Source organism: Trachypithecus francoisi, unplaced genomic scaffold, assembly GCF_009764315.1.
Source record: "Trachypithecus francoisi isolate TF-2019V2 unplaced genomic scaffold, Tfra_2.0 Lachesis_group2, whole genome shotgun sequence".
Lineage (NCBI taxonomy): Eukaryota > Metazoa > Chordata > Mammalia > Primates > Cercopithecidae > Trachypithecus > Trachypithecus francoisi.
Genome location: NW_022681465.1, coordinates 176,826,067 through 176,852,997, shown reverse-complemented (window position 1 = coordinate 176,852,997; position 26,931 = coordinate 176,826,067).

Genomic DNA, 26,931 nt, shown 5'->3' with positions numbered 1-26,931 from the left:
AAATAAAGAAATAATATTAAGAAATATTGCTTTTCCTAAATATAGATTCCAAATACTGCATAATAAAAATTCTAACATATTATTTTATCTAAACTATCTTTGGGGTTTCCCAGGAGTCTTCTGAGATACAAAAGATTTGTTCCAAACTTTATTAAATTAATAACGCTACAAATAGGAATATGTGTATGTTCTACACAATTATGACAGCAATCCTGTTATCAGTCTCACAGTATAGGGACAAACCACTCTCAAATCAAAAGGAGAAACTTAATCCTCTCCAGGTTAATTGCATACAGATGAAATGTTATTATTATAAATATATTCTTATGTCTTCAGGATGCTTATAAATCACATATGTTAATAGAGGATTCCATTTTTCCTTATTCCAATAATTCTGGCTAATATATTAATTAGAGTTATTCAGTTTTGTCATCAATAGATGGCTTCTGGTTTCCTTTACACTAGCTTAAAAGTAACTGCTATAAACCACAGATCAGAAGTTCTGGAAAAAATTTCAAAAATGTCTCCAAAAATTTCAATGTCCTTCAGCAAAGAATTGTCGACTATTCTACTCCACAGAAAAGTAGATTTATGGATCCCGACTTGCCAGACAAAGCTGGTATCTTTATTACAAAGAGACCCGACACCTTTCAGACTTCACAAGATGAGTTTGACCTTTCACAGTTCTTTCATCCGGAAGTGGTCAACCTCATGGAAGGAGATATGTAAAGCTAACATTAATAAAACCAGAATTAACTAGGGTTAAAAGAACTGATTTGAGTATGATTACTGCTTTTTATTAAAATTGGCATATTAAATTTAGTTTTTTCTTCATAATATCCTCAGGAACCATTTTGTACAGCTGTCACTGGACTGTTAATTGCTGAAATCCTGTCCAAAGCTAACATTCTTTGAGCTAATATGAATAGTAACTCAATCACCAACGTTTATTACACGCCTCTCCAAACGTATATTTTGAACATAATTAGATCACCAGAAATGTGATTTGTGCTTCTGAATATCTACATCAACTGCATTATTAATGTGTTGATATTAACGAGATTTTACCATTAACAACACATTAATTTTGTTTATAAATTGTATCTTAAAATATTGACCACTCTTATTAGGAGTGCCTGCTGTTTTTTCCAACAAGGAAAAAGTGCTCTGTTTCAGAATTTATCAATATACCCTGTTCAGTTTTGTTCTGCTTTTTTTTTTTAACAAGGGAACACTGATAGTCAATTTTATATGTCAATTTGGCTTGGCTCTAGTACCCAGTTAGTTAATCAAACAGTAATGTAAGTGTTGCTGTGAAGATATTTTGTAGAGGTGGTTAAGACCTATTTGACTTTACGTAAAGAAGATTACCCTTGATCATGTGGCTGGGCCTCTTTAATCTGCCGAAGGAATTAAGAGAAAAAACTGAGGTTTCCCAAGAAAAGGAATTCTGCCTCAAGACTACAGCACCAACTCCTGAACTCTTGCCTGAGTTTCAAGTCTGCTGGCCCGCCCTACAAATTTTGGAGTCAAGACTACATGCATCAACTCCTGTCTGTTTCTAGCCTGCTTGCTATGTTTACCCTACACATTTCAGACTTGCCAGGCCTAACAATTGCATAATCAATTTTTAAGATAAACTCCTTTACATCTACATCTATGTCACATCTATATAGATATCTATCTATCTATCTATCTATCTATCTATCTATTCTATTGGTTTTTATTTCATTGGAGAACCATCACTGATATAGAAATGAATTTGCATAGAAGTTGGCTAAGGTTAGGAGTATAGGCTGTGCCAAAGAAGATAAATCTTCCCTACGGAAAGTTCATTAAAGCCATTTAAGGACCAAATCCATTAACTTGATCTCATGAGGCTGATAGAGGGCAAGAGAGCCCCAAAGTGGAGTCTTAGGCCAGGAGGGTTCTTGGCTTTGCCCAGGAAATAATTCAAGGGTGAGCTAGTGGTGCTAAACAGTGACTTTTATTGAAGTGGCAAGCATAAATGCATTGTCAGCAGTGATTTCCTTATGGGCACGAGACTGGGAGTTGGGAGGGGAAAAAAAAACCCTGCTTTTTCTTCCTTCACAATTACCATATATATTTCAGAGTCATTTAGAAAATTTTCAAAGACCATAGATCAGTATGTTAATTGAATAATTAAAACTCCATAAGCTAGATGGGTGTGGTGATTCACACCTGTAGTCCCAACTACTCAGGAGGCTGAGGCCGGAGGATCACTTCATCCCAGGAGTTTGAGGCTGCAGTGAGCTATAATCATGCCACTGCACTCCAGCCTGGGTGACAGAGCAAGACCTTGTCTCTAAATAAACAAACAAAAACTTCATGAGGTTCAGAGGCTTTGATCATTATTTTTTCTGGAATTCCATGGGAAGCCTAGACGTGTTCCCCACCAAAGGATGACGTCCCCACAAAAGGATGACAGCTTCCATTTGCCAAAGACCGGCTGATTCATAGGAATCCTTTTTTTTTTTTTTTATGGATTCATTAAATTTTAGCATTCATAAACAGAAGCTCAAAGGGAAAGAAGACATTAAAGTTAAGGATGCTGTAGGACACCCAAAGAGGTCTATAGAATTCAGGGAGTCCACAGACCTGGGTGGGAATAATTGTATTGTTATTTTCACTAACCTCTATCTGAAATTCAGGATTTCCCTCAATTCACAATGTAAACAGCAATCCAGAGCAATAGACAACTGCGTTTCTATCTCCTATAGAGATCACAGATAGAGTCATATTCATTACAGTTGCAGATATCTCAAAATACTGTTTCTACTTCTCACTACTTTGAAGTTATACTAGATAGTAGGCCTGCTGGTAGATCTAAATTCGGGCATTAAAAGTACATAGATTATAAATTTGGCTTATAGTCAGGTCACTGTGTTTGTAAATTATTGTTTTTCTTTGCAGTCCTCTTTATATGGTATTTTCTTCCTTTAATCCCATGACAAACTATGGCGTTTTAAAAATATATTTAAAACATTATTCTTAGAAGGGGTCCGTAGGCGTCGCCAAATTTCTAGAGAGGTTCATGACACAAAGAAAGTTAAAAATGTCTTCTTTAGAGAAAAACAAAATTAAATAATCTTTAACAAATAAAAGCAATAACAGTTTTTTGTTCTTGTTAAAAGAAAAGGGATTTACAGACGTGTAATGTTCCATATTCCAAACAAATATTTTTTCTTTTTGCAGACTCAGCACAAAGGAATTACCATTACCACAGCCATCTGGAGATAAACCATTTTCCCATAGCTATAGAAAGATCTTTTGTTTAGGAAAAGTACCTAAGCAAAAAACTGACTTATACTATGTAGATGACTTTTCCTTTAATCAAGCAAGAAGTACTCGATAAGGTTTTACTTTACGATATTCTGCTCTTGCAAATGATAAAGATATTTTTAAATTTCAATTGGATTTTTCTAAACAATAAGCCTAAATCCCATTTTACCTTTCTTTTCTTATTTATATCTTATTTACTTTATTTTATTTATTTGTTTTTATGGTAGGGGTCTTGTTCTGTCACCCAGACAGTAGTGGAGTGGTGCAATCATAGCTCAATGCAGCTTCGAACTCCTGGGCTCAAGTGATCCTCCTACCTCAGCCTGAGTAACTGGGATTACAGGCATGAGCTATCATGCCCAGCTATCCACTTTACCTTTTTGAATCTTAGAAAGAGGAGCCAGAATCCATACAGCCAATTGAAGCAACGTGACACATATTGCTTTGATGTCACACATATAGCTCCTAAATTGACACTCAATATAGGAATTCAAGGTTACTGCCTGGAATCATTGTACTGAGATTTATAGCCAGTCATAGATCAAAGATCACCGGAAGGACCATGTCCTCAGAAGACTGGGCAGTAAATAATTTGCAGTTGTTTGTTTTAGTGCATTCTAATGTGCCCTTTGATCTTAAAAAGTTTGTGGATGGATGATGGTGAGTTCAGTGATGGGAGGTTGGGATGGGGAAAGGCTGCAATGCTGTGTGATGCCCTCAGTTCCACAGGGCACATCGTGTAACCACTTTGCTTTCCCCTCAGCAGGACATGAGCTCTGGCCTCACGTTGAGTTGCTATAAGTAGGGATTTCAATTTTTTTTTAATTTACTTTATCAATGAGGAGGCTGTTTACTATGGCAAGGACATCAAGCCCGTTTGTTTGGACATGAGGTCTAGGGAAAAACCCCTGGCTCCTCCCCCTCTCCCTTCTCAGCAGTCTGAGTTTGCAGCAAGTTGCAGTGCATTTCAGGTTATAACAGAACAGGAAGAAAGTCTCATCTGGGAAGAAAAATGGGAAGGAGCAGGTGGAAAACTATCAGGGCTCAGGTATTCAAAATTATAGCATTAACTGGCAGACATGCTACATGTTTTTTGAGGTTTCTCTACTTCTGACCATTTTGGTTCCAAGAGCCATATTTATCAATAAACAAGGAGCAATCTATCAGACATACTCAAAGTGTGGCCCTTGGGCAGGAGGCATATGGGAGCTTGTGAGAAATGCAGATTCTCAGACTCTAACCTAGAGCTGCTAAATCAGAATCTCCAGCGGTGGGGCCCAGGAATCTGTTTCAGTAAGCCTTCCAGATGATTCTTAGGCAACCTAGGCAACCCTCTGCAGATTCCTCTTCTGAGGGAGGAGGATGTCGCTGTGTCACTGAGCAACAGCAGTGTTATGTGGGTGTTTATTAACTGGCGAAAGTCCCACAATGAAGAGCAGTAAAGCCATGACTTCATGGCACACAGACCGAGGGGGAAAAACCCTTAGTTTCTGTTTAATTTGCCCATGCTAGATCCACGCCAATAAGTTTGCAAAACATAACACACCTCCCTGTGACTAATTGTTTTGAAATTATACTCAAGAGTTTGGGTCGTCTGGGGAATTAAGGTAGAACATGTTGTTTAGAGAATCTGAGAACTTTCTCTCATTTTTTCCTCAGACTTTCTGTAAGTATGTTGAGAGCTTGGACTGGGTCTTACTCATGCTTTTCTTACCAGCACTGGCTCAGAGCCTGCTTCAGTAGGGCTGATTAATAAATGTTTGGAAAATGAACAAATGAGCAACAAATGAATGAAATTCAATGAAGGTTTTTGTCTTTACCTGTGTTTATAGGTTTTATATTGCTCTCAGTATAAATTACCACTAATGCAGTAGTTCAAACAACAAACATTTATTATCTCATAGTTTTCTATGTCCAAAGTCCAACTGGGGTCTCATTGGGCTGAAATCAAGGGTTCAGCAGGGCTGCATTTCTTTTTGGAGACTCTAAGAACAATCCACTTTCTTGTCCATGTAAGTGATTGGTAGAATTCAGCTCTTAATAGCTGTAGTGCTGAGGTTTCCTTTCCCTTGCTGGGTGTCAGCTGAGGGCCTTACCCAGGTTATAGAGGTCACTGCATTCCTTGGATCCTGGCTCTCTTCCTCCATCTTCAAAGCCAGCAATCAAGGGTTAAGTACCTCTCAAGCATTGAATCTCCCATTTTTCTTGTTCTCCCACATCGCTCTAACTCTCTACCTTCCTCTTCTCCTTTTAAGGGCTTATATGGTTACATAAAACTTACCCATATATACAGAATAATCTCATATCAAGATTCATAATCTTCATTATGTGTGCAAAGTCCTTTTGCTGTGTAAGTTAACATACTCAAGGATTCTGGGAATTAGAATGTCTACATCTGATGGGCCATTATCCTGCCGAACACATTCTATTACACAAAGTATATTAAAAGCATCTGAATCCTGATTGAAAAAAAATTTAATTCAAATGAAAAGAAATGCGATCCTGAGCAAGATGGCCGAATAGGAACAGCTCCAGCCTCCAGCTCCCAGCCCGAGCGACACAGAAGACAGGTGACTTCTGCTTTTTCAACTGAGGAACGCAGCTCATCGCCAGCAACGGATCAAAGCTGGATGGAGAATGACTTTGATGGAATGAGAGAAGGCTTCAGTCGATCAAACTTCTCAGAGCTAAAGGAAGAACTACGTATCCAGCGCAAAGAAAGCTAACAGAAGGCGAGAAATAACTAAGATCAGAGTAGAACTGAAGGAGATAGAGACATAAAAAACCCTCCAAAAAATCAATGAATCCAGGAGCCAGTTTTTTGAAAAGATCAACAAAATAGATAGATCGCTAGCAAGACTAATAAAGATGGAAAGAGAGAAGAATCAAATAGATATAATAAAAAATGATAAGGGGGATATCACCACTGACCCCACAGAAATACAAACTACCATCAGAGAATACTATAAACACCTCTATGCAAATAAACTAGAAAACCTAGAAGAAATGGATAATTTCCTGGACACTTACACTCTCCGAAGACTAAACCAGGAAGAAGTTGAATCCCTGAATAGACAAATAGCAGGCTCTGAAATTGAGGCAATAATTAATAGCCTACCAATGAAAAAAAGTTCAGGACCAGAGAGATTCACAGCTGAATTCTACCAGAGGTACAAGGAGGAGCTGGTACCATTCCTTCTGAAACTATTCCAATCAATAGAAAAAGAGGGAATCCTCCCTAATTCATTTTATGAGGCCAACATCATCCTGATACCAAAGCCTGGCAGAGACTTTGAGAAGAGAATTTTAGACCAATATCCCTGATGAACATCGATGCAAAAATCCTCAATAAAATACTGGCAAACCGAATCCAGCAGCACATCAAAAAGCTTATCCACCATGATCAAGTGGGCTTCATCCCTGGGATGCAAGGCTGGTTCAACATACACAAATCAATAAATGTAATCCAGCACATAGACAGAACCAAAGATAAAAACCACATTATTATCTCAATAGATGCAGAAAAGACCTTTCACAAAATTCAACAGCCCTTCATGCTAAAATCTCTCAATAAATTCAGTATTGATGGAACGCATCTCAAAATAATAAGAGCTATTTATGACAAACCCACAGACAATATCATACTGAATGGGCAAAAACTGGAAAAATTCCCTTTGAAAACTGGCACAAGACAGGGATGCCCTCTCTCACCACTCCTATTCAACATAGTGTTGGAAGTTCTGGCTAGGGCAATCAGGCAAGAGAACGAAATAAAGGGTATCCAGTTAGGAAAAGAAGAAGTCAGAGTGTCCCTGTTTGCAGATAACATGATTGTATATTTAGAAAACCCCATTGTCTCAGCCCAAAATCTCCTTAAGCAGATAAGCAACTTCAGCAAAGTCTCAGGATACAAAATCAATGTGCAAAAATCACAAGCATTCTTATACACCAGTAACACACAAACAGAGAGCCAAATCATGAGTGAACTCCCATTCACAATAGCTTCAAAGAGAGTAAAATACCTAGGAATCCAACTTACAAGGGATGTAAAGGACCTCTTCAAGGAGAACTACAAACCACTGCTCAGTGAAATAAAAGAGGACACAAACAAATGGAAGAACATACCATGCTCATGGATAGGAAGAATCAATATTGCAAAAATGGCCATACTGCCCAAGGTAATTTATAGATTCAATGCCATCCCTATCAAGCTACCAATGAGTTTCTTCACAGAATTGGAAAAAACTGCTTTAAAGTTCATATGGAACCAAAAAAGACCCACATTGCCAAGACAATCCTAAGTCAAAAGAACAAAGCTGAAAGCATCACGCTACCTGACTTCAAACTATACTACAAGGCTACAGTAACCAAAACAGCATGGTACTGGTACCAAAACAGAGATATAGACCTATGGAACAGAACAGAGTCCTCAGAAATAATACCACACATCTACAGCCATCTAATCTTTGACAAACCTGAGAGAAACAAGAAATGGGGAAAGGATTCACTATTTAATAAATGGGGCTGGGAAAATTGGCTAGCCATAAGTAGGAAGCTGAAACTGGATCTTTTCCTTACTCCTTATGTGAAAATTAATTCAAGATGGAGTAGAGACTTAAATGTTAGACCTAAAACCATCAAAACCCTAGAAGAAAACCTAGGTAATACCATTCAGGACATAGGCATGGGCAAGGACTTCATGTTTAAAACACCAAAAGCAAGGGCAACAAAAGCCAAAATTGACAAATGGGATTTAGTTAAACTAAAGAGCTTCTGCACAGCAAAAGAAACTACCATCAGAGTGAACAGGCAACCTACAGAATGGGAGAACATTTTTGCAATCTACTCATCTGACAAAGGGCTAATATCCAGAACCTACAAAGAACTCAAACAAATTTACAAGAAAAAAAATAAACAACCCTATCAAAAAGTGGGCAAAGGATATGAATAGACATTTCTCAAAAGAAGGCATTCATACAGCCAACAGACACATGAAAAAATGCTCATCATCACTGGCCATCAGAGAAATGCAAATCAAAACCACAATGAGATATCATCTAACATCAGTTAGAATGGCAATCATTAAAAAGTCAGGAAACAACAGGTGCTGGAGAGGATGTGGAAAAATAGGAACACTTTTACACTGTTGGTGGGATTGTAAACTAGTTCAACCATTGCGGAAAACAGTATGGCGATTCCTCAAGGATCTAGAACTAGAAATACCATATGACCCAACCATCCCATTACTGGGTATATACCCAAAGGATTATAAATCATGCTGCTATAAGGACACATGCACACGTATGTTTATTGTGGCACTATTCACAATAGCAAAGACTTGGAATCAACCCAAATGTCCATCAGTGACAGACTGGATTAACAAAATATGGCACATATACACCATGGAATACTATGCAGCCACGAAAAATGATGTGTTTGTGTCCTTTGTAGGGACATGGATGCACCTGGAAACCGTCATTCTCAGCAAATTATCATAAGAATAGAAAACCAAACACCACATGTTCTCACTCATAGGTGGGAACTGAATGATGAGATCACTTGGACACGGGAAGGGGAATATCACACACCGGGGCCTATTGTGGGGAAGGGGGAGGGGGAAGGGATGGCATTGGGAGTTATACCTGATATAAATTGATGGGTGCTGATAAGCTGATGGGTGCAGCACACCAACATGGCACTTGTATACATATGTAACAAACCTGCTTGTGGTGCACATGTACCCTAGAACTTAAACTATAATAATAACAAAAAAAATTAAAAGAAATTTGATGGAGAATAGGTATGATGTTCCTTTTTTTTTTTTTTTAATGAGACAGAGTTTCACTGTGTCACTGTATTAGTCCATTTTCATGCTGCTGATAAAGACATACCCAAGACTGAGTAATTAATAAAGAAAAATATGTTTAATGGACTCACAGTTCCACATGGCTGGGGAGGCCTCACAATCATGGCAGAAGGAAAAAGGCACTTTGTACATGGCGGCAGGCAAGTAAAAATGAGAGCCAAGCAAAAGGGGTTTCCTCTTCTAAAACTGTCAGATCTCATGAGACTTATTCACTACCATGAGAATAGTATAGGGGAAACTGCCCCCACGATTCAATTATCTCACACCAGGTCCCTCCCACAACATGTAGGAATTATGGGAGCTACAATAACTCAAGATGAGATTTGTGTGGGGACATAGTCAAACTATATCATTCTGCCCCAGCCCCGCCCAAATCTCACGTCCTCACATTTCAAAACTGATCGTGCCTTCCCAGTAGTCCCCTAATTTCTCAACTAATTTCAGCATTAACTCGGAAGTCCACAGTTGAAAGTCTCATCTGAGACAAGGCAAGTTGCTCCTGCCTATGAGCCTGTAAAATCAAAACCAAGTCAGCTACTTCCTAGATACAATGGGGGTACAGGCATTGGATAAATACACCCATTCCAAATGGGAGAAATTGGCCAAAATGAAGAGGCTAAAGGCCCCATGCAAGTCCAAAATCCAGCAGGACAATCAAATCTTAAAGCTCCAAAATGATCTCCTTTGACTCCGTGTCTCACATCCAGGTCATGTTGATGCAAGGGGTGGATTCTCATGGTCTTGGGCAGCTCTGACCCTCTGACTTTGCAGGCTACAGCCTCCCTCCCTGCTGCTTCCACAGTCTGGCTTTGAGTATCTGTGGCTTTTTGAAGTGCACAGTTCAAGATGTTGGTGGACCTACCAATCTAGGTTCTGGAGGACAGTGACCCTCTTCTCACAGCTCCACTAGGCAGTGCTCCAGTGAGGACTCTGTATGGGGGCTTCAATCCCACATTTCCCTTCCACACTGCCCTGGCAGAGGCTCTCCATGAGGGTACCACCCCTGCAACAAACATCTGCCTGGACATAGAGATGTTTCCATACATCCTCTGAAATCTAGGTGGAGGTTTCCAAACCTCAGTTCTTGACTTCTGTGCAACTGCAGGCTCAACACCATATGGAAGCTGCCAAGGGTTGGAATCTGCATCCTCTGAAGCTACAACCTGAGCTGTACCTTGGCCCCTTTTAGCTATGGCTGGAGCAGCTGGGACACAGGACACCAAGTCTCTAGGCTGTACACAGCAGGGAGGCCCTGGACCTAGCCCACAAAACCATTTTTTCCTCCTAAGCCTCTGAGCATGATGGGAGGGGCTACTGCAAATGCCTCTGACATGCCCTGGAGACATTTTCCCCATTATCTTGGCAATTAACACTTGGCTCCTTACTTATGCAAATTTCTGCAGCCGGCTTGAATTTCTCCTCGGAAAATGTGTTTTTATTTTCTATCGCATCATCAAGTTGCAAATTTCTGAATTTTTATGCTTTGTTTACCTTTTAAAACTGAATGCTTTTAACAGCATCCAAGTCACTGCTTAGAAATTTCTTCCACCAGATACCCTCAATTATCTTCCTCAAGTTCGAAGTTTCACAAATCTCTAGGGCAGGGGCAAAATGCCACCAGTCATTTTGCTAATACATAACAAGAGTCACCTTTGCTCCAGTTCCCAACAAGTTCCTCATCTCCATCTGAGACCACCTCAGCCTGGATTTTATTGACAATATAATTATCAGCATTTTGGTCAAAGCCATTCAACAAATCTCTAGGAAGTCCCAAACTTTCCCACATTTTCTTGTCTTCTTCTGAGCCCCCCAAACTGTTCCAACCTCTGCCTGTCACCAAGTTCCAAAGTCTTTTCAGTATTTTTGGGTATCTTTTCAGCAGCACCCCACTCTGCCACTACCAATTTACTGTATTAGTCTATTTTCATGCTGCTGATAAAGACATACCTGAGACTGGTAATTTGTAAAGAAAAAGAGGTTTAAAGGACTCACAGTACCATGTGGCTGGGGAGGCCTCACAATCATGGTGGAAGGCAAAAGGCATGTGTTACATGGCAGCTGGCAAGAGAGAATGAGAGCCAAACAAAAACGGGAAACACCTTATAAAACCATCAGATCTTGTGATACTTATTCACTACCACAAGAACAGTATGGGGGAACTGCCTCCCTGATTCAACTGTCTCCCATTGGCTCCTCTCCCACAACATGTGGGAATTTGGGGAGCTACAATTTAAGATGAGATTTGGGTGGGGACACAGCCAAACCATATCAGCACCCAGGGTGGAGTTCCATGGTGTAATCATGGCTCACTGCAGCCTGAACTTCTCTGGCTCAAGCAATCCTCCCGCCTCAGCCCCACAAGTGACTGGGACTACAGACATATGACACCATGCCCAGCCAATTTTTGTCTTCTTTATAGAGACTGGATTTTACCACGTTGCCTAGGCTGGTCTCAAACTCCTGGACTCAACTGATCTGCCCGTCTCAGCCTCCCAAAGTGCTAAGATTACAGGCGTGAGCCACCAAACCTGGCCAAGTATAATGTTTTTGTAGAGAGCATTAGCACAAGATATCAACCCCTGGAATTAGCCCTTTGAGAGATGATGAGTTTAGATACGTTTGTTTATAGCCTTCTGTTATCACCACTTTTAAAATTCTCCTTCCTGTGTACCCTACCCCTTCATACCATGCTGGACAGTATCCAAGCTCTTAAACCTTCTTCCTCTTTTCTGTGTGTTGCTCTCAGTCAAAACATAATAGGAATAGCTAATTACTGATCACTTTACTATATGCTTATTACTTTCATACAATCCATCTCATTAAGTTATATTACCTCAATTAAGTACTTGTCATTTTAGAGGAAGAGGAGACTTATCAAATTAAATAACCTGTTTATGATAGTCAATAACAGAGCTCGGATTCCACCATAAGCTCCTCTTGTTCATCACTATACACCCTGCCTCCTTGTGATGTCCCATTTTCACATTTCCTCTACTCTTAAGCAGCAGAGCAAACTTGGACTTTTATGTTCACTAACTGATATGCAAAAGCGTCTTTCGTAACAAGACCTCAAGTCGTAAAGAATAACCCCATTGGTGAAAATCAAGGCAGCTCATAGTAGGCCAGGAGAGGAAATCAAACTATCTAGCTTCCCTTGGCACACAAACATTTATAAAACTTGGCAGAGTAGGAGTTTAGAAGAGCACTGGAGAATTATTTTTTAAATCTTTACTATGCCAGGAAAACAAAGCACTAGTTCTATGGAGTAGTTGGGAAGAAGGTCTAAGGAAGATGCCATAATATTTGTCATTTCTATAGACACTGTGAACAAAATCTCTCACTTCTTTTTCTACAAGAATTATATCCAAATTGGTAAAAATGTTCTGTCAATATGGGAACTCATAAATAGGAACAATAACTATTGACTTATGAGTTATTTGACCCCTTGTGACTATTTAACCATGGATTGTCTGATTTTATTCATCAGTATTTAGTGCCTCATTATTTAGTAAACACATACTGAATATTTTGCCATTTGCTGACGCCATGCTAGGTACAGACGTGAAAAAGAAGGAATATAAAGTTCAACCACAGACTGAGATACACTCACCAGTAGCCAAATTATAATATGACATAAACTGTGACCTAATCTCATTTTTACCCTTATCCTGGATGATACCTTAATCAAGAAACTCCACGGAAATATACATTTATTTCTGAATGGCTTGTTGGTTTGGAGGCCAAGGCTTGTTCCTAAGAAATGTATTTTAAACATGCAGTGCAGAGCAGCCCACTCCTCCTTTGCTCTATCATGCTCCGTTTGCAAAGAGGAGCTGTGTTGCACGGGAGCAAGGACCAAACTGTGGTCTCAGCACTTAGCTCCTGCCCACCCTAGAACCCTGTTTTACCCTTAGAGTTCCCACCAGCTTTCCTGAAACAGCAATCAAATCTAGCTTTCCTGTGAATTATAATTTTTTGATGCCTCAAATAAATATTGTAACCTTTGTTTACTATATATGTATTTACCATAAATAATATTTATATGGCTATAATGAGTGTTTATAGTTTAATTTCTGCATTAGCAAGACTGGTGCTTTAAAAATTATGATGTAGCTGGAATTTGTCTTCACCCATCTCTTCTCTTTCAGCACTGATTGACTCCTGAGATACCAAGGGAACATAGGCTATTAGATCCATCTTTTATATCGTCTACCACCAAACTTCACCAACTAGAATGTGCTTTTCCAGCATGCACTATGTGGTTCTGGAATCTGTATGACCGATTTCAAGCCCCCACTCCGTAAAACTTTCTGTCCTGTTGACCTTTTCATTCGGAATTTAGTTCTCAGACAGATAGATGAGGAATAAGCAACATGGCAAGGGCGATCTCTCTTACCGATTTGTGTTTCTAATGTCTAGGTTATTGTCTGTGCTAAAATAAATCATAATACTACAAACTATATTAATAATGGCAGACACTTGTGTAGCATTAACATGCCAAGCAATTATTTATACAATCTATATACATTGACTCATTTCATTTCATGACAAATTTATAAGATAAGTACTATTATACTCATTTTATAGATATGGAAATTAAATGTTTGTTGAGTTAATGAATGAAATAATGGAAGGTTATCTCATGTAATAATAAAGACTTCCTGGAGATAATTCCTCACTTCAAAAGAGTGACCCCAACAGTGGGAGTTTGTGGCCTGTGGGCTATCCAAGAAGAAAGGTACTTGGCGTTGTGTGGGGCTATAGTGGGAGAGGATATGTCTTTGAAATCCCTCCAGTGACACAGCACCCAACTTACACAGTATTTCAAGGATCTCTCTCTGTCTATGGTCTTGCTTCAGACAACTTGGCTTCATCTGATTTTAAGGAGTCCAGGAGTTAGAGAGGTTATAAATATGCTTGCCCAGATTAGGGGAGTCCTGGAGGGAGAGTTAGAACTCTGCAATCCAAGCCCTAAGGGATGTATTAGAGACGAATAGAGAAATCCAGTTAACCAGCTACAGAGGCTTGTGGGACAGTGCCGGGCCTGGTTAGTCTCCTTGGTCCTAGAGACTCCATATTCATTTCCTGTGCTACATCATAAATAACCACAAATTTAGCAGCTTAAAACAATATCAATTGACTTAGTTATTTTTGACTTTTAGATTCAGGGTTACATGTACAGGTTTGTTATATAAGTAAATTGCATGTCACAGGGGTTTTGCGTAGAGACTATTTCATCGCTCAGGTAGTAAGCACAGTACCCAACAGGTGGTTTTCAATCCTCACCCTCCTCCCACCTTCCCCATCAAGGAAGCCGCAGTGTCTATTGCCCCCTTTTTGTGTCTGTGTGTACTCCATGTGTAGCTCCCACTTACAAGTAAGATCATGCCATATTTGGTTTTCTGTTCCTGTGTTAGTTCACAGGATAATGGCCACGAGCTCCATTTTTGTTCCTGTGAATGACACGGTCTAGTTCTTTCTTATAGGTACGTATTATTCCATAGTGTATACACACCACATTTTCTTTATCCAGTCCACCATTGATGAGCATTTAGGTTGATTCCGTGTCTTTGCATTGTGAATAGTGCCGCGATGAACATACAAGTGCATGCGTCTTTTTGGTGGAATGATTTATTTCCTTTTGGGTATATACCCAGTAATGGAGTTGCTAGGTCAAATGTTTCTTTGAGTCTAAATCTCCAAGTAGCCATACTGGACACAAAGAAAAAGCAAATGGAAAGACAGAGGGATTGAAACAAGAAGGGGAAATTTAAGCATTAAAGTGACCTGCAAGAGCCATGCAAACAGCAGAGTCAGATGCTGATTGGTGTCACTGAGATTTCACTATTCTTCCTGGAACATTTCCTGACTGGGACCCCCACATTGTACTAACTTTGACCCCAGGGGTAAGGCTGTAGGCATAGAAACATGTAAGAACAAGGACACAAGGATGAGTATTCAGTAGGCTCAATATGTGAGCTTTGCCATTAATTTAAATCATACAGAGAAACAGGATAGAGTTTGGCTGGAAAAAGGCCACAAACTAGACAAGATTGATGCTTAAAATATTGGTTTGTGTGTCCATGTGCAAGTGTGTGTGTACAGAGGTTAGGTACAGAAGAGAGGGCATGTCCACCCCCACTTTCCATAAATTTTGTTGCTAATAAGGCGGGGTGGGCTGGGCATGGTGGCTCACACCTGCAATTCCAGCACTTTGGGAGGCCGAGGCGGGAGGATCATTTGAAGTCAGGAATTTGAGACCAGCTTGACCAACAGGGTGAAACTCTGTCTCTACTGAAAAAAAAAACAAAACAAAATCTTAGCTGGACATGTTGGCACATGCCTGTAATCTCAGCTACTCAGGAGGCCGAGGCAGGAGAATCACTTGAACTTGGGAGGTGTATCGGGAGAACCCACTCCTGATGGTTATGTGGGTTCTTTTCTATTTCCTAAGTGTCTTGCTGGTTTGAGAAATAAAGGGAAAGAGTACAAGAGAGAGAAATTTAAAGCTGTGTGTCCAGGGGAGACATCACATGTTGGCAGGATCCGTGATGTTCCCCGAGCCGTAAAACCAGCAAGTTTTATTAGCGATTTTCAAAAGGGGAGGGAGTGCACGAATAGGGTATGGGTCACAGAGATCACATACTTCACAAGGTAATAAAATATCACAAAGCAAGTGGAGGCTGGGCGAGATCACAGGACCACACGAAGAGGCGAAATTAAAATTGCTAATGAAGTTTCGGGCACTCATTGTCGTTGATAACATCTTATCAGGAAACAGGGTTTGAGAGCAGACAACCTGTCTGACCAAAATTTATTAGGCGGGAATTTTCCTCGTCCTAATAAGCCTGGGAGCGCTACAGGAGACTGGGGCTTATTTCATCCCCTTGGCTTCGACCATAAAAGAGGGCACGCTTCTAAGGGGGCAGTTTATAGGCCTACCTTCAGGGCACATTCTCTTTCTCAGGGATGTTCCTTGCTGAGAAAAAGAATTCAGCAATATTTCTCCTATTTGCTTTTGAAAGAGGAGAAATACAGCTCTGTTCTGTCCGGCTCACCGGCGGCCAGTTCAAAGTTACCTCTCTTGTTCCCTGAACGTCGCTGTTATCCTGTTCTTTTTTTTAAGATGCCCAGATTTCATATTGTTCAAACACACATGCTCTACAAACAATTTGTGCAGTTGAGACAATCCTCACAGGGTCCTGAGGCGAAATTCATCCTCCTCAGCTTATGAAGAAGATGACGGGATTAAGAGATTAAAGTAAAGACAGGCATAGGAAATCACAAGGGTATTGATTGGGGAAGTGATAAGTGTCCATGAAATCTTCACAATTTATGTTCAGAGATTTCAGTAAAGACAAGCATAAGAAATTATAAAAGTATTAATTTGGGGAACTAATAAACGTCCATGAAATCTTCACAATTTATGTTCTTCTGCCACGGCTTCAGCCAGTCCCTCCGGTCAGGGTACCTAACTTCCCGCAACAAGGTGGAGGTCGCAGTGAGCTGAAATCACACCACTGCACTCCAGCCTGAGTGACAGAGTGAGACTCCATCTCAAAAAAAAAAAAAAAAGAAAGAAAGAAAAGAAAAAAGAAAAGAAAAAAAGGAAGGGAATAGGAGATCTTTAAGAGGAAAAAGAAAATTTGGAATTTCCTGGCACAGAAATCCAAGGTATGGGAGAAGCACAGGGATCAGAACTCAGAGATTGCTTTGGCCTCTCCTTCAGTTCTTTAGTAGATTTTCAAAACTCCAGCAGCATAGAAACTTTCAAATGGAAAAAGGATCTATTTATAGGCCAAGCCTTCACAAAAATTTATGAATCAGAACATAATAGTGTAACTAAGAGGTAGGTCCTGAAATCCAGCCAGGAAAAATACTAAGATGGAGAAATTTATTCCTATGAAGGAACAGTGGCCACAAAAAATGGAAAAACAGAGTAATCAGGGTTTGCCTTTCCACCCATGATTCTGAGCTGCTGTTTGTACTAGGAGTTTCTAACATGCAATTTGCATCTTCTGTGTCACTGGCAGATCAGACTTTACCAGTGGTTCTGGGGAATGAGTGACCAGCCTTTTATCTGGAGGTCTGAGGCATTCTTGTTCTTTTTCCTGCTGTATCTGCCTCATGGCTGATGATGAAACATGTTATATTTTCTAACACTTACCCATTACTTCTGGATGAACTTGTCAGAGTAAAGGCCCCAAAACACTTGTACTTCTTCTATAAAATGCTCAAACCATCTTCTTGTTCCAGCTAACCAAATGGGCAGCCAAGGGGCACTCAGGGCCTCCTCAAGCATGGGCTTATCTGGCCAATGCTTGTGATTATAAGTGATATATTCTTAAAAGACATATTTTAATTTTAAACTCACAAGGCAAGGAGAGCTTTTATAAAAAATAAAATGTACAATGGCAAACATACAAACTAATTTGGGACAGTTCATATTCTTAGAGCTAGCGACAACGGTATGTAGTCCAAAGGAGAGTTTCCCCTTAGCTCTAGGTAGGAAAGCCTGTGAGATTTTGGCTGTGCCTCATTCTTTGGGTACACCATCAGCAGAAGGAATATATAATGAACTTAATAGGCTTAAACATTAACTGATAGTTTAGTACAGTGCAGGAATGCCAAGGATGCCCAGAAATGCACAGGTAGGGAAGAGGATGTCAAAATCCTCTCTCTGAATAAAGAGAGCAGACCTTAGGCCAGGGTCTTTAGTCAACATGATGATAAAAAGGAGAAAGAGAAAAAAGTGGGAAAGAAGAAGCAACATGACGATTTTAAGTGGAAAACTGTCACCTCCAACATAGCACTCAACAAAGTTGAAATGCTATTTTGTGTTTAAAGAGTAAAATTGAGAAAAAGGTCAAAGAGTGAAAATACATGTATCTGGAACTTGAGCAGGCTGTGAAATCAAATTCTGCTTTAACATTTGAGATAATCAACTCTTAGCAAGATTGTATCAAACTTCATTAAAAATTGCCTTCTAAGTTGAGAGAATAACCAAGTATTTTCTAGGCTTTTTTTCTTAACTTTAGATGGCTAGATTGAGAAGATAGCAAACGAGAAATATATGTGTAAAATCAGATAATCCTTGCTCTCTCAAACATACCAACCTGTGAGTGACCTTGGGTGGCTTAGTAACCAATAAAAATCTCAGATTATTTCATTGCAGGTTACGGTTGTTGCAAATATCTTAAAGTACCATTTATACTCACCGTTGCTTTGAAGTTACGATAAAAGAAATTGCTTATTCATCAGGCCCACAGCAGCTTTTTGAGCAAAAGAAGATAAGCCATTAAAAGAAAACAACCAAGGTAGGGGACTGTGACTAAGGAGAACACACACAGATTGGGGTTTGACTGCTATGTGAATACTCATTTTTTTTAGTTGCTCAATAAATTTGAACTGAGTATCTGATATCTGCCAGATAACAAACTTGGCCTGGTACTAAATTAGTATTTTTGTGGGGAGTAACCAAAGACAGTAATTCCTAGATAAGAAAAAACAAAATCAAACAAAACACAAAACAGGCAGATATCTTTTTCCATGGAGATCACCAAATTGCTTGAGAATGAGATACCTACCAAAAGACTACCAAGACTTTCTGCAGCAAAGTATACTGACTTTCTGCTCTGTACCAGAACGTAAATTCTAATGATCTCTTTTGTAAAAGAACATTGCACCATAATGATTTTAAGGCATGGGACTTTTAGAAAATGCTAGGAGTTTATCTCATATTCAGTCTCTACTGCTATGAGTTTCTTAGTGATTTGACAATAATTCCCAGTAATTTTCCAGAAAAGTTATTACAGTCTTTTCAAAACTGCCTAGGACAGATGCCAAGACAAAGCATTCAAACTGCAACAGGGGCCAGATTTCAACTCACTCATGCTTTCCCTCTATGTACTGCCATCTCTTAGAAGAGGAAGTGATCTAAGAACTTATATCTAGTGGTTGGCAACTAAGCATATGAACAATTCCACAATTTCTGTCATATTAGAACAGCAGCAAGCAGAAGGGAAGGAAATGCTTCTCTGTAACCTCTGTCTCTTTGGTGGGACTTCCATCAGTACTGACACCTGCCAGGCATCCACAGAAAGCTAGGTTGCATTAACCACCACAGGTTGCCTTCTCTCATCTTGGGATTTGCAGATGTCTTTCCACTTTAGCTGGATAAGAGGGACAGCAGTAGAGTCTGCTTCTTAACAGAGCCCTTTCTCTTAAATCAATCTGGGTGTTTCTCTCTACCCCATCCTTCTTGGTGAAGGGTTCCCAACTTTTAGGGGAGCACCTGGAAGCTCCTTGATCGAATATTTCTTGAGAGTCAGTTTTTACTGTGCGGTGTCTTGGTACTTACTGCTACTCTCCAGGGGCAGAATTTCCTCTGTGCCTAAACAGAAATGATTGTTTGGATTTCTGTCAGATTGTACTATCCACTCAACAAGTAGATCTAGCCCATTTTACCATAAGAGGCTATTTTTAATATCTCCCGAAAAATGTTGGGGGCCACCACATGATCGCATTTGGTGCCTCAATAGGAGTTGAGATTATAAGTAATGACAAAAAAGTGACCTAAAAATCCTTCCAAATGATTTTGATATTTATTAATTCTACATACATTTTTAAATAAAGCATTTATTTCTGAGTCAGATTATGTATTCAGTATAATGAAGAAATAGATTCTTGAAAAAAGTCTTCCCCCAGAATCTCTGGTCCACAGATTGGAAAATGTTACATTATGAGTTCCTTGAGGAAGAGGCTATGTTTTGTTCAGCCTTTTATCCCTCATGCCTAACTCAATGTTTGGCACAAAGCAGGTGCTTAACATGAAGTAGATATTTGGGAGATGTTTTGTTTTAGTGAACACTTTTGTGACATTCATGGGACAGACACTTACCATGTGCCAGACACTGTTCTAAGTGCTGTACGTGTATTAACTCATTCAGCCATCAAACAACTCTAGGAGATAAATGATGTTTTACAGATGACAAAACAGACTCAGAAATCTTCAGTAATTTACTCAATGCCACATTGCAAGGAATTTTAAAAGCCAGGATATAAAGTAATTAAACATTTCCTTTAATGTTTTCAAATGTAACCGCATGGCAGATAGGGAGTCCACAGCCATGGTTATTCAGTGGGGCACTGCTGACTGATCATGTTTATAGAATGCTACTTGGGCAACTCCCGAACATGCAATGAGGAATGAGGGCCCTTCATCAGACTGAGTGTGGTAGTTCACACCTGTAATCCCAGCACTTTGGGAGGCCAAGGTGGGTGGATCACTTTAGGTCAGGAGTTTGAGACCAGCTTGATCAACACGGTGAAATCCTGTCTCTACTAAAATAAAAAATTAGCTAGGCATGGAGGCGAGCGCCTGGAATCCCAGCTTCTCAGGAGGCTGAGGCACAAGAATCGCTTGAACCTGAGAGGTGGAGATTGCAGTGAGCTGAGATCACACCACTACACTCCAGCCTGGTTGATAGAGTGAGATTCTGTTTCAAAAATTAAAAAAGAATGAGTGCCCTTCATAAGGAGGCTTTAATCTCCTTGTCTCTTGGCTACTATAAATAGTTTCACAAATACACATCACAGTTTGTGTATACTACCATTTCTAATCTGATTTATTTCATACCATGCTCTCACCTGGTTTTTAAGAGAATAAGGGATTGCGTGAATGAAGGATTAAATGAATGAATGTCTTTTCCTTGATAAAGACTTTATATGACATCAATTACTTTTCTGGCTAAGAGGTTTGTGAATACAGTGTGGTCTCTTCAGTGAAAAGAAAATTAGGTCAGAGCTTCATTTCTCATGGGATGGAAGAATTAAAACTCATCAGTTAAAGAGAGAAAGATGCCACACAGAGCCAGGCAGGAGGCAGAGGGCAGTCCACACAGTCCATCTACCCTGCTGGGTCCCCACAGCACCGAGTACATCAGAATACAGGCACCACGGGAGTTGCAAAGAGAAATGTAGGAGGCGTCCTGCCTGCAAGGATCTCACGATCAATAGAGAAGGTGAAATGTGTACATCAATGAACATAATACAAGGCAAAATGTGACCTGTGCTAAAAATAAATAAATAAATAAAGCACAGAAAGATTTAAACCAAGTTTCCTGGGAGCACAGAGAGGGGCCAGATGACTTCCAGCTACTGGAAGCAGGAAATGCCAACCGCTGAACTGGCTGTATTTTGATTAAAAGAGATTAGAAGGAAGGACTTTCTACAAAAAGGAAACTATGGAGATGCAGGGGTGGGAGAATGGGGGAGAACTGGCAGTTCATTCTGGTTGATTAAACAGTGGATACACACTGGCCAACTCCTGGCTAATCTTTATTTGGATAGTACATTATTGTGTTTTTCAAAAAAAGCCCAAATGTCATATGTGAATGCCCTAAGGGAGGACATGTGCTCTGTATCACTTACCATTCTTCACTGTCTGACATACCTGCCCATCCACACATTCATGTTTCTTGCTATCTTCACAGGTTTTAGGATGGGTGATCTCCGCACTAAAGCAGAGTGTCTTGGAGCTTACTGGGCTTAAGCTAGGGGGAGGAAATTACTCACTAAGAAATAATTAGTTCTTAACCTAGAATTCAGACAGGGGAAAGCTGGGGAGATGGAGTAGAGGGAGAGGGTTTAAACTGAATGAGAAAAAATCGACCTTAATTTTCACTAAACTCTAACTAAAATTTAGTGTTTCCTTCCATTCTGTATGTGGGTAGGGAGAATCACAGTAGTATTAGCAGTTACTTTGTTGCCAATAAAAATCACAGATTATTTCATTGCATGTTGCAGTTGTAGATTTTTTAAACTACCATTTATGCTCATGATACTTTGAAATTGTACTTATCAGACTTATGCCAGATTTTTGTTGTTGTTGTTTGTTTGTTGGTGTGTGGTTTTTGTGGGTTTTTTTGTTTTTGGCCCTATCGCCCAGGCTGGAGTGCGGTGGTATGATCTTGGCTCACTGCAACCTCCACCTCCCGGGCTCAAGCCATCCTCCCACCACAGCCTCCCAAGTAGCTGGGACTACAGGTGTGCTCCACCATGCCCAGCTAATTTTTGTGTTTTTTTAGAGATAGGATTTCACCGTGTTGCCTAGGGTGGTCCCGACCCCCTGGGCTCAAGCAATCCACCTGCCTCTGCCTCCCAAAGTGGTGGGATTACACGTGTGAGAAATTGCACCCAGCCTAGATCTTGTTATTTAATGAGTTAATAAAGAAGTACATATATCACTATATCACAAATTTTTAAAAGTATTTTGATATAATTTGCATATAAATGATTTCCTTTGTACATCAATGTGTTTTATTTTATGCTTTTTAAAACATAACTCTGAAAAGAGATCCACAGTTTTCACCAGACCACCAAAAAGATCCATAACGCAAAACAGATTAAAAACCCTGCTGAAGGTAGCTTGGGATCACCAAGAGAGCTTCAAGTATCTTCATTAGCATTGTGAATTTAGTCTTACAGGCAAATGGGAGCCACTGAAGGGCTTTTTCTTTGTTTTGGGGAAGGTGTTTGTATTAGTCAGGGTTCTCTAGAGGGACAGAACTAACGGAATAGATCCATATACATATAAAAGGGAGTTTATTAAATATTAACTCACACAATCACAAGGTCCCACAATAGGCCATCTGCAGGGTGAAGAGAAAGGAGAGCCAGTCCGAGTTCCAAAACTGAAGAATTTGAAGTCCAGGGTTCGAAGGTAGGAAGCATCCAGCATGGGAGAAAAATGTAGGCTGGGAGGCTAGGCTGGTCTCTCTCTTTTCACATTTTTCTGCCTGCTTTTCATTCTCACCATGGTGGCAGCTGGTTAGATTGTGCTCACTCAGATTAAGGGTGGGTCTGCCTTTCCCAGCCCACTGACTCAATTATTAATCTCCTTTGGCAACACACTCACAGGCATACCCAGGATCAATACTTTGTTTCCTTCAATCCAATCACATTGACATTCAGTGTTAACCATCACAAGTCCACCCCTTGTCAAGTTGAACCCATACATATCTCCTGAGATCATATATAATCTTCAAATAAAGACAATAAGGTCATAATTATGCCTAACATAATACAAATATCCTTTGTACAACTGGAAATGCACCAAGCCGCAACCCAAATACTATTTTTTTTTTAGATGGAGTCTCACTCTGTCGCCCAGGCTGGAGTGCAGTGGCGTGATCTTGACTCACTGAAAGTTCCGCCTTCCAGGTTCACGCCATTCTCCTGCCTCAGCCTCTAGAGTAGCTGGGACTACGGGTGCCTGCCATCATGCCCGGCTAATTTTTCTGTATTTTTAGTAGAGATGAGGTTTCACCATATTAGCCAGGATGGTCTCAATCTCCTGACTTTGTGATTCGCCCACCTCGGCCTCCCAAAGTGCTGGGATTACAAGCGTGAGCCACCGTGCCCGGCCCCAAATACTATTACATAAAATTAACAATACTTAAATGCTGATGTGAAGTCAATAAATCTTATGTCATATGATAAAGGAGAAAGGAAATAAAATGAAGATATTTTCTTAGTACAAGTGTATACATGAAAAAACATGTTTTTAACAAAAGAAGGGGAAAATACTCCTAACAATTACAATCCATCTTTCTGCAGCTGGTCATGTGATCATAGCTGATATTGATGACTACCTTCTACTACCCATTCTGTATTCCCTTTGCCTTCAGCAAACACCTCAGCAGGTCATAGGTTTTTTTCCTGGTGGAATGAAGGGTCTGGGTCATTTGTAGTCCTGCCTGGATTGGGCTGTTGTAGTTTCCCACTGACCTTAATAACAGGGTATGGTAGTAATTGGTAATACTAAGAGACACCCTAATGGACCTCTTGTAGCCCATGCATTCTCTTCCTTACCTGCATTATGAAGTAGTAGACTGATTTCATCTTGATAGTCCAGATCAATTGCCCCAGCCAACACTGTAACTCCCTTCTTAGCCTGTTGACTTAAGAGCCCAAAGTGTCCAGGTGGCAATCCTAACTTTCAGTTTAATGGAATTGTTGTTGTGTCTCCTGGTGGCAGCATTCTTCCTTCTGAAACTAAGACCTCTAGGCCAGCAGAATGCAATATCATGGGGACAGGAAGTAAAACTTTTCCTAGTGGATCACTAGTGGTGATGGTGAGTGGTGCCACTTCCACTTCCACCCCTTGATTCCTGGACCCGTGAATCCTGGCTATGGGAGAAACAGTACCATATATTGGATGCTAATTCCAATACATACATAGCCTTCTGGAGAACTTTGCCCCAGCCCTGCAAAGTACTGCCACCTAGTTGGCATTGTAATTGTGACTTCAAAAGGCCATTCCACCGTTCTATCAATCCAGCTGCTTCAGGATGATGGAGAACATGGTGAGATCAGTGAATTCCATAAGTATGAGCCCACTGCTGCACTTCTTTAGCTGTAAAGTAAGTGCCTTGGCCAGAGGCAATGCTGTGTGGATACCATGATGGTGGATAAGGCATTCCGTGAGTCCACGGATGGTAGTCTTGGCACAAGCGTTGCATGTAGGATAGGAAAACCCATATCTGGAGTAAGTGTCTATTCTAGTGAGGACAAACTTCTGCCCTTTCCATGATGGAAAAAGTCCAATATAATCAACCTACCACCAGATACCTGGCTGATCGCCCTGAGGAATGGTGCCATATTGAGGGTTCAGTGTTGGTCTCTGCTGCTGGCAAATTGGGCACTCAGCAGTGGTCATAGCCAGGACAGCCTTGGTGAGTGGAAGTCCATGTTGCTGAGCCCATGCATAACCTTCATCCCTACCAGCATAGCCACTTTGTTCATGGGCCCATTGGGCGATGACAGGGGTGGCTGGGGAAAGAGACTGAGTGGTGTCCACAGAACAGGTCACCCAATCCACTTGATAAAAATCCTCCTCTGCTGAGGTCACCCATTGGTGAGCACTCACATGGGATACAAATATCTTCACAGTTTTTGACCACTCAGAAAGGTTCCTCTACATACCTCTTCCCCAAATTTCTTTGTCACCAATTTTCCAAACATGCTTCTTCCAAGTCCCTGACCATCCAACCAAACCATTGGCTACAGCCCATGAATCAGCATATAATCACACATCTGGCCACTTCTTCTTTCATGCAAAGTCCATAACCAGGTGCACTGCTCAAAGTTCTGCCCACTGGGAAGATTTCCCTTCACCGCTGTCCTCCAGGGATGTCCTAAAAAGGAACTGTAGTGCTATAACTGAACACTTTCAGGTGGTGCCTGCATATCGTGCAGAGTCATCTGTGAACCAGGCCCTAGTCTTCTCTTCCTCTGTCAACTGATCATAGGGAACTCCCCATGAAGCCACCAGGGCAGGCTGGGGGAGAGAAGGCAGGGTGGCAGGAGTGAAGACCATGGGCATTTGAGCCACTTACTCATGTAACTTACTTGTGCCTTCAGGACCTGCTCAAGCCCAATCACATATATACCACTTGCATTTGATGATGGATTGCTGCTGTGCACAACCCACTTTATGGCTAGATGGGTCAGAAAGCACCCAGTTCATGATAGGCAGTTCAGGATGCATGGTGACATTCAATTTCCACCAAAGCCCAGTAACAGGCCAAGAGGTGTCTCTCAAAAAGAGAGTAGTTATCTGCAGAAGATGGCAGGGTCTTGCTCCAAAATCCTAGAGGCCTCTGCAGTGATTCATCTATGGGGGCCTGCCAAAGGCTCCAAACAGCATCCCTATCTGCCACTGACACCTTAAGTACCATTGGATCTGCTGGGTCACATAGGTCAAGGGGCAGAGCAGCTTGCACAGCAGCCTGGACCTGTTGCAGAGCCTTCTCCTGTTCTGGACCCCACTTAAAACTGGCAGCCTTTCACATTACTTGATAAATGGGCTAGAGTAACACACTCAGAAGAGGAATGTGTTGCCTCTAAGATCCAAATAGCCCTACTGGGTGTTGTGCCTCTTTCTTGGTTGCAGGAAGGGCCAAATGCAGCAACTTATCCTTCACCTTAGAAGGAAGATCTTGACAGGTCCCACACCACTGGACCCCTAGAAGTTTTACTGAGGTAGAAGTCCCTGAATCTTATTCAGATTTATTTCACATACTCTGGCATGCAAACATCTCCCCAGTAAGTCCAGTGTGTTTGCTACTTCTTGTTCATTGGACCCAATCAGTATAATATCATCCATGTAATGAAAAGTGTGATATCCTGCAGAAGCGAAAAACAATCAAGGTCTCTCTGAATAAGCTTATGACACAAAACTGTCGAGTTGATATGCTCCTGAGGTAGGACAGTAAAGGTATACTTACCAGCTGAAGGCAAATTGCTTCTGGTGGGCCTTGTGGACAGGAATGGAGAAAAAGGCATTTGCCAAGTCAATCAATGGCTGCATACCAGGTACAAGGAGATGTGTTAATTTGCTCGAGCAATGAAACTACATCTGGTACAGCAGTTGCAAGTGAAGTCACCACTTGGTTAAGCTTACGACAATCCACTGTCATTCTCCAAGATCTATCTGTCTTCTGCACAGGCCAATTGGGAGAGTTGAACAGGGATGTGGTGGGAATCATCACCCCTGAATCTTTCAAGTCCTTGATGGTGGCACTAATCTCCGTAATCCCTCCAAGGATGCTATATTATTTTTGATTTACTATTTTTCTAGGTAGAGGCAGCTCTAATGGCTTCCATTTGGCCTTTCCCATCGTAATAGCCCTCACCCTACTAGTCAGGGCGCTAACATGGGGTGTTCTGTCAGCTGCTAAGTATGTCTATGCCAATTA